Here is a 9,877-nt window from a genome sequence, read left to right as displayed (position 1 = left end):
CCGATGTTTACCCTGGTTACCAGTGAAGACATCGCTGGATCGGTGTCACACACACCGATTCAGCGATGTCAGCGGGACCTCAACGACCAAAAAACGGCCCAGGCCATTCCAACACGGCCAGCGATCTCACAGCAGGGGCCTGATCGCTGGTACGTGTCACACATAGCGAGATCGCTACTGAGGTCGCTGTTGCGTCACAAAACTAGTGACTCAGCAGCGATCTCGCTAGCGATCTCGCTATGTGTGACGGGGGCCTAAGCTTAGTAAACATCCCTAGTGAAAGCAGGATGCTCCTCAAATGTAATGTTCCTCACAGCAGGATGCTACTGAAAAAAAAAAAATAAAGAAAAAAAATACTCACTCGCCGGCCTGACGCCACATCTTGGCCCCGATCTCTCTGCTCCCGCTGACCGTCTTCCCCCTCACTTGAAGAAGCCTGGAAAAATTGTATACAAAAATTATTGTCAATGCTACAAATGGCAGCGAATTGTAAGCAACTAGACATAATTACTCACCGCACTCCCCCGCGCCGATTGGCTATGCTCCGAAGAACTTGGCATTCTTGCAAGTTTGTTCTGCAATGAAAAAAATGAGCAAAAAATCACATCCAATGCCACATACAATAAAATAGGCCCAAAACATTAAAACAACCACAATTGACTGTTGACTGATAGGACAATGCAAACTCAAAAAGCGACACCACAACGCCATACATTGCAAGAGAACACAATCGAAGAAACAATACAAGAATAGAACCAAATAAAATTCAGAAAAAATAGACACCTATGTAAAAATTTCTACAGGAAAAAAAAAAGGCACAATGAAATAAGCAAACTAATGAACGCCATAATTTACAATTACAACAAGACATAATCCAAAACAACACCATCTGGTGACATCCACCAAAATACATCAGAAAAAGGCGCTAAATAACATTCTAGATAATAAGCAATAAATATTACGGGACAACCGCTGTTACAATATACAGCAACCCAAAAGATAAAACATAGTCCAAATGAAAAGAAAACACAATAAATTAAAAAAAAAAGGCCCCCAACTAAAAAAAAAAAAAAAAAAAAGGCCATACTACACACTTGTCAATGGAAACATTCAAGAAAGGAGATACATACGGAAGCCATGGGGAAAACGACATAAAACCATCAGTTAAAAAAAAAAAAAAAGGGAAAATACAATTGAAAATAGAATGGCATAGCAGCACAGAACAATACAATACAAATGAAACATCATAAATGTAGCCCCCCCACCAGCAAGAAAAGACACTCAAGGAAAGAAAAAAAAATGCCAACAGCATAAAACACAGCAAGACATGAGCCAAGAAAATGCCATACGGTTACCCCCAACAATAGAAACCAGAAAAAGACATGCACCAGAAATTTAACATAAAAATCTGCCAAATTTAAAGACATTGAACAACCGCATGACACCAGAACAACCCCAAATCCATAAAACCAATCCAAAACCAAGCAAGGCCGGTGACAATAAACGCCATCATATAACGCCAGAAGTACATCAAAACAAGATTAAAAAACACAATTTTTCACTAACAACCCACAGTGCCATAACCGTACAATAGCACAGACCAAACATTGCACAAATTAAATCCAAATCAAAAAATAACACACAGAATAAAAAATATGCAAAGAGAAATATATACTTACAGGTTTGGAAAGCAGATTCCCTTCAGTCAGTCTTCTCTGTAGATAGCCTTGTGAAAGACAATGCCAAACCCCTTTTTTTCTCTCTATATATAGTGTTTTTTTTTGTCTAGACAAAAGTCTAGACAATGTTTTGCATTTTTTATTGGAAAACGCATGCGTCGTACAACGCACCACGACGCAAGTACTTGCGTCGTCTGCGTTGTCAATACAAGTCAATGGGGAAAAAGCCGCATCGACGACGCAAACACGACGCAAACACGACGCATGCGTTTTTTCCAAAGTCTGCGCCGCCCAAAAAATGCAACATGTTGCGTTTGCCGCGCCCTGACAGGTGCGCCCTAACGCCGCATGCGGCGTACAACGCACCAAAACGCATGACAACGCATGTACATGCGGCGCCATGCGGCCCCAATGTTAAAGATAGGGCCGCACGCCGCATGCGTTTTGGTGCGGCGACGACGCTGCGGCGCACACCGCAAATGTGAACGTAGCCTAAAATCCCACAGAGGGAGGTGTATAGCCCACATGCCTGACTAATATCCCACATATGGAGGCATGTAGCCCACATGCCTGGCATACCCTACAGGGGGTGGTGTGTAGCCCCCCCATGCCTTGCTAAGGCTACGTTCACATTTGCGGTCAGCGCCGCAGCATCGGGCGCCGCAGCGTCGCCGCATGCGTCATGCGCCCCTATATTTAACATGGGGGCGCATGGACATGCGTCGCACTTGCGTTTTGCGCCGCATGCGTCACTGCGGCGCCCGCGTCCGGGCGCAGAGGACGCAGCAAGTTGCATTTTTGCTGCGTCCAAAATCAATGAAAAAAAGGACGCATGCGGCGCAAAACGCAGCGTTGTGCATGCGTTTTGCTGCGTTTTTGTTTGCGTTGTGCGTTGCGGCGCCGACGCTGCGGCGCACAACGCAAATGTGAACGTAGCCTAACATCCCACAGAAGGAGGCGTGTAGCCCACAAGCCTGGCTAATAGAGAGGGAGACATGTAGCCCACATGCCTAACATCCCTCATGTAGGGAGGCATGTAGCCCACATGCCTGGCGAGCAACCTACAGGGGGGTGTAGCTCACATGCCTCACTAACAAGCCCCACAGAGGGAGGCAAGTAGCCCACATGCCTGACTAACATCCTACATATGGAGGCATGTAGCCCACATGCCTGGCTAAAACTCTATAGGGGAAGGTGTGTAGCCCACCTGCTTGCTAACATCCCACATAGGTGTGTAGCCCACATGCCTGGATAATATCCCATAGAGGGAGGCATGGAGCCCACATGCCTGGCAAAAACCCCACTGAGGGAGGCGTGGAACCCACATGCCTCACTAACATCCCACACAAAGGGAGGCGTGTATCCAGCATACTCTTTATGGTTTTATTAAACCTTTCCACAAGGCTGTCTGTCAGTGGATGGTAAACTAACCTCTTCAGTTGTGTAATTTGCAAGGCCTTACACAGTTCCCTCATCTCTTTACTCATAAAGGATGTTCCTTGGTCGGTCAGGATCTCCCTCGGTAGTCCTGTTCGGGCAAAGAAGTTGACCAACCCAGTGGCTATACTTCTCTCTGAGGAGTTTCTCAGGGGAACCTCTTCTGGGTACCCCATAGCATAGTCGAGCACAACCAATATAAATTGATTCCCACCAGCAGACTTAACCAGGGGCCGACCAGGTCCATGGCAGTTCGCTAAACCAGCACCTCCATAATGGCAAGAGGGAGTTTCGGAAGTGAAATGTTGGAGCGGTTTACTGGCAGGTGGGACAGGGCTTGCAATACCTTAGGATTTCCCGGTGACATGCGGGCCAATAGAACCTCCAAGTGACCTGTTCTTGGGAGTGGGCCATGTCTAACACTCTCTGTCTATAGGGTCCTGGTACCAACAATTGCTCTCCACTCATCATAAAATAGGGAAATCTGGTGTCAGCCCCCGCTACTGCACTATGCCATTTATAATGGTTACATTTTTTAATGCGTCTTTTAAAGTTAGGTCCCTATGTTTGGCGGATCCAAAATTTTCTCCAGTCACTCCTATCTCAGGAATGTCTGCTTCAGGAGATACTGCCTTCTCATACCCCACCATTACACAGAAGAGAAACCCGTCAGACTCTGGGTGTGTTGAAACTTCTTTAGAGGCAACCCATTGAGGCCCATCCACTTCCCCCACAAGTCCCAAAACAATACAAAGTCCCGGCCTATCATAATTGGGTGCGATAAATTCTGAACCGCCCCAACCTCATGGGACTCAGTACCTCGGGCCATCTCAATGACCACTCTGGTCACCGGATAGTCTTTAGCATCCCTGTGAATGCAGCGGACGACCACCTTCTTCCCAGGGATCAGTTGGAGAGGGAGTGTTGCCCCCATGAGGGTCTCCAAACTCCCTGAGTCTAGTTGACCAGTCATTTGTAGACAATTCACTTTTACGGAACAAGCTTGGGAACCCTCACTGGGTGGGCAGTCAACACTGCATGCTGGATATGCGTAGTATGAACACCGACTTCCCATACTACAGGCCATCTGTTCGGGGGTTAGGGGAAAATGGGCGGCTATGTGACCTGGGTCATCACATCTCCAGCAAATTACATCCCCAGCTGAGACTTTCAGCATGACCTCAGCCACCCCTTTGGACCTTGGACTTCCCACCCTCTTTTGAGCATCCGATCCCTGTTAGGACTCATAATATGGAGTAAAGTGCCTCCCCAGGGAACCCTTGACCTTCTGATACCATTCAATCAGTCCGACCAGGTCATTGGCATTCCAGGGATCTCCCTGGGCAACCCAAGTCTGCATTGGCCTCAGAAGGGAGTGCATGAACCAGTTCATTACACCTCGCTCTACCATCTGCGCTAGGGTAGAGGACTTTGGCTGCAACCAATTTTGGATGAGGTGCAGTGGGTCAAACATTTGGGAGCAAGGGAGTTTGTCCTGGTGATTTGCCCAGCGATAGACCTGTTGTGCCCTGGCAGTCATTGTCACCCCCAAGCGCGCCAACATTTCCGTTTTTAATGTAGCATATTCTTTGGCATCCTGTAAGGCTAAATCACAGTAGGGCTTTTGTGGCTCCCCCATTAAGCATGCCGCCAGGACTTCCACCCACTGCTCTGGCAGAAGTTTCTCCATATCAAAAAACGGTTAAAAAGGTCTCAGTCATTACTCGGGGTCATTTTTTTCAAGGCTCTCCTCACCGCCTTCCGGACAGAGAAATCATCAGCTGACCTTGGAGTCGAAGCTGACGCCGTGCCACAAACCGTCTCTGCAAGTAATTCAATCAGCTGCTGCTGTTGTTGGTGCTGCTGCTGAAGCTGGATCTATTGCTGCTTCTGCTGTTTCTGGATTTGTTGCTGCTGGAGCTTTTGTATAAACAGCTTATTTGTCTCCTGTTGTGCCAGGTGTTGTTGTTGCTGGGCTTGAAACAGATATTTAATCAGGTCCTCCATTCTGTCTGACGTTGCTTCCTTGCTTATAGCCACCTTCACCTAAGATATGCAGCACTTCTGTAGCAGTCACACGTGTTCCCTGGGAACGCTGCCCCCACTTCTAACACTAAATGTAACAAACCTACTCACTGCTGGATGAGGTATCACAGAAACCGATTCTATTTGAAAGTTCGGATGGTTTAATTCACTCCACAAAAACCACAACACAGGAAAATTTAAATACAGCCTGTTTCTGGCACAAAGTGAATCATAAAGTAAAAAATCCATTCAAAAGGAGTGAAGGTTCGCCCACTTGAGTTAGACTCCAGCTTTTTAGACCTTTAGCCAAGGCACACTCTAGGAGATATGCACACCTCCACACACAGACCATGTGTGAGACAAACAGGCCCCATTTTACAACGTGAACCACACCCAAGGATGGAGATATGGTGAACAGCCGTCCCGCCCAACTCTTCAGCTGTTCACTGTAAACCTGACCCTGTCATGGCCAATTAACCCCTCTTAGTACTATATGTACTAGTGCATTACTCCAGGTTTGCATCACAAAGGACAACCCCCTCCTTGATACATATCTTTCATCCACTATGAGTCTTTAAGACACCTTACACCCTGATACCCTCGCTTATGTTTCCCTCTTTTTAAGTCCACACTGTTAGACTTTTCAAACCTTTCTACCTGCATGTGGCAGTTGTGTTATCGCTCTCCAAGCAAATCCAACCAGTTTCTGGACCACTTTGCCACCTGGCCTTCCACTCTTTCTAACCTGTGACATTCCCTCTCTCATCCTGGGGGACTTTAACATCCCCATTGATAATCTGCTCTCCACATCTGCAACTCTTCTTTGTCTAACTTCCTCCTTACACAGCTTACTAAGGGTACCGTCACACAGTACCATTTACATCGCTACGACGGCACGATTCGTGACGTCGCAGCGTCGTATGATTATCGCTCCAGCGTCGTAGACTGCGGTCACACGTTGCAATCACGGCGCTGGAGCGATGCCGAAGTCCCCAGGTAACCAGGGTAAACATCGGGTTACTAAGCGCAGGGCCGCGCTTAGTAACCCGATGTTTACCGTGGTTACCAGCGTAAAAGTAAAAAAAAACAAACAGTACATACTCACCATCTGATGTCCGTCAGGTCCCTTGCCGTCTGCTTCCTGCTCTGACTGAGATCCGGCCGTACAGTGAGAGCAGAGCGCAGAGGCGACGTCACCGCTGTGATCTGCTCTCACTTTCCGGCCGGCAGACAGTCAGAGCGGAAAGCAGACTGCAAGGGACCTGACGGACATCAGATGGTGTGTATGTACTGTTTGGTTTTTTTTACTTTTACGCTGGTAACCACGGTAAACATCGGGTTACTAAGCGCGGCCCTGCGCTTAGTAACCCGATGTTTACCCTGGTTACCAGCGAACGCATCGCTGGATCGCTGTCACACACAACGATCCAGCGATGACAGCGGGAGATCCAGCGACGAAAGAAAGTTTCAAACGATGTGCTACGACGTACGATTCTCAGCTGGGTGCCTGATCGCAGTAGCGTGTCAGACACTGCGAGATCGTAACGATATCGCTAGAACGTCACGAATCGTGCCGTCGTAGCGATAAAAATGCCACTGTGTGACGGTACCCTAACTCTCCTATGGACAGAGACTAATACCTTGGTGGCCTCAGAAAGACCTTTTTGAACCAGGGCTACCTTCCAATAACAATTGAAAAACAGATTGCAAAAGCCACCAGAATATGAAGGAATCATTTCCTACATTACCAAACTAAACAAGAAAGCAACTGGATGCCTCTAGTAGTCACCTATAATACAAATCTGGAGCTTACGACCTTTATGACAAAAAGATACCCAATTACAATCTATTTTTCCAGATTCCCCACTTCTGCGTTTTAGGCAGCCCTCAAATCTAAGACGCATCATTGCCAGAATCTGCCTGTCCTCTCCAACAGCTACGGGCCATTTATAATGACCACGGACAAGATTAAAAGAACCCCAACTCACATTAGAACCACAGTATCCCAGGTACTTTCAACTACATCACATCTAATGTATTGTACTTAATTATATGTACCAAATGCCCACCTGGGTGTCTGTATGTACGGGAGACAGGGTAAAAACTTAGAACAAGGATGAATTCTCATTGCTACACAAAAAAAGAATAGATCTACCTGTCACCAAACATTTTAGTATCCCTGATAACAGCATCATGGTTATGAAATTACTCTCAGGCAGAAAAATTTAGGAGTACAAACTTATGACAACCTTTGACACACTCAGAGCAGGAATGAAAGTGTTCCATTAATTTATGTCTTTCCACTTCAACTAAGGAATGTGCTCATCAGACCTTTTGGGGGCATCGCAACCATGGACCAATCACAGGTCAATAACATTTTCACACTCCTTATCTATTAACTGCTCAAATATTTACTGACATGACTTTATCTCCCCTTCCCTCATTGATAGTTCTGGTTCGCATCACTTGTTTTATCTATTGCATTATTCATGTGCCCTGTTGTGTATAAATATGTGACTGTTCAGATTTTGTGTTATTCTATGCCTGATGAAGAGACCTGAGTAGTCTCGAAAGCTTGCAATTTGTTACCATCTTTTCAGTTAAGGTACCGTCACACTAAGCAACGTCGCAGCGATATAGCCAGCGATCTGTGACGTTGCAGCGTCCTAGGTAGCGATATCGCTGTGTTTGACACGCAGCAGCGATCTGGATCCCGCTGTGATGTCGCTGGTCGCTGCTGGAAGGTCTGAACTTTATTTGGTCGCTAGGTCGCCGTGTATCGTTGTGTTTGACAGCAAAAGCAATGATACCAGCGATATTTTACACTGGTAACCAGGGTAAACATCGGGTTACTAAGCGCAGGGCCGCGCTTAGTAACCCGATGTTTACCCTGGTTACCAGCGTAAAATGTAAAAAAAACAAACAGTACATACTTACATGCGTCCCCCGGCGTCCGCTTCCCACACTGACTGAGCGCCGTAAAGTGAAAGTGAAAGCACACGTCACCGCTGTGCCTTGCTACTGCCGGCGCTCAGTCATTGCAGGAAGCGGACGCCGGGGGACACATGTAAGCATGTACTGTTTGGTTTTTTTTACATTTTACGCTGGTAACCAGGGTAAACATCGGGTTACTAAGCGCGGCCCTGCGCTTAGCAACCCGATGTTTACCCTGGTTACCCGGGGACCTCGGCATCGTTGGTCGCTGGAGAGCGGTCTGTGTGACAGCTCTCCAGTGACCAAACAGCGACGCTGCAGCGATCGGCATCGCTGTCGCTATCGCTGCAGCGTCGCTTAGTGTGACGGTACCCTTAGCCATTAAAAGTTATCAACCAATGAGGACTGTTAAGTTTTAATATATTTCTATCTACTGGCTAACACGGTACAAAGATATATAACTCTCCTACACATGAGGACAGGAAATCTCTGGACCTGATCTTCTCCCAACTCTGCTCAGTGTATGACTTTACTAACTCCCCTCTTCCACTCTCTGACCACAACCTTCTTTCCTTTTCTGTCAAGAACTGTCACCCTGCTCAGGACACTCCCACTTACCATACAGTACAGACCAAAAGTTTGGACACACCTTCTCATTTAAAGATTTTTCTGTATTTTCATAACTATGAAAATTGTACATTCACACTGAAGGCATCACAACTATGAATTAACACATGTGGAATTATATACTTAACAAAAAAGTGTGAAACAACTGAAATTATGTCTTATATTCTAGGTTCTTCAAAGTAGCCACCTTTTGCTTTGATGACTGCTTTGCACACTTTTTTGTTTTGTTAAGTATATAATTCCACATGTGTTAATTCATATCTTTGATGCCTTCAGTGTGAATGTACAATTTTCATAGTCATGAAAATACAGAAAAATCTTTAAATGAGAAGGTGTGTCCAAACTTTTGGTCTATACTGTACATACAGAAATCTACTTGCCATCAATACCCAGCAGCTTATGAACTATCTCCAGTCATCTTTAGCTCTAACCTCCTGCCCAGACTTAGCATTGTCACATTATAGTAAGACAATGGGAAGTACCCTGGATGGAGCAGCACCTGCTACACGCAAAACAACCCGACACAGACGACGGCAACCGTGTCACATGCTGCAAACACATTTTCTCCAGCATTGCCCAAGGGTGCGCTAAGTGTCAGTGGAGAAAATCGTTTTCAGCAGAAGACTTCATCCACTATAAATAAATAACAGAATGGCGGCTGACAGCACTACTGCAGAAAGTGGTTGCCCGTCCTAACTCCACAGGATCCAAATGGAGAAGTACATACCAAAAGTTCAAAGTGAAGGACAGCATCCAATCCAGGTGAAGACCATAAACACTTTATTGTGACATACATATTATGGCACAATAAAGTGTTTATGGTCTTCACCTGGATTGGATGCTGTCCTTCACTTTGAACTTTTCATCCACTATAAGTTCATGCTCAAAACTTGTATATCTTTGTACTGTGTTAGCCAGTAGATAAAATATTAAGATTTGAGCGTCCTCAGTGGTTGAAACTTTTTAATGGCTAACTGAAAAGATGCTAACAAATTGCAAGCTTTTGAGACTACTCAGGTCTCTTCATCAGGAATATGTGATTCTATGCCTGATGAAGAGACCTGATTAGTCACACACTCTTGCAATTTGTTACCATCTTTTCAGTTAGCCTAAAGGTATCAACCATTGAGGACTCTCAATTCTTAATAGTAGTCAAAATTTATAACTCTGCTCTC

Source organism: Ranitomeya variabilis, chromosome 1 (assembly GCF_051348905.1).
Source record: "Ranitomeya variabilis isolate aRanVar5 chromosome 1, aRanVar5.hap1, whole genome shotgun sequence".
NCBI lineage: Eukaryota > Metazoa > Chordata > Amphibia > Anura > Dendrobatidae > Ranitomeya > Ranitomeya variabilis.
This window is presented reverse-complemented; position numbering follows the sequence as displayed.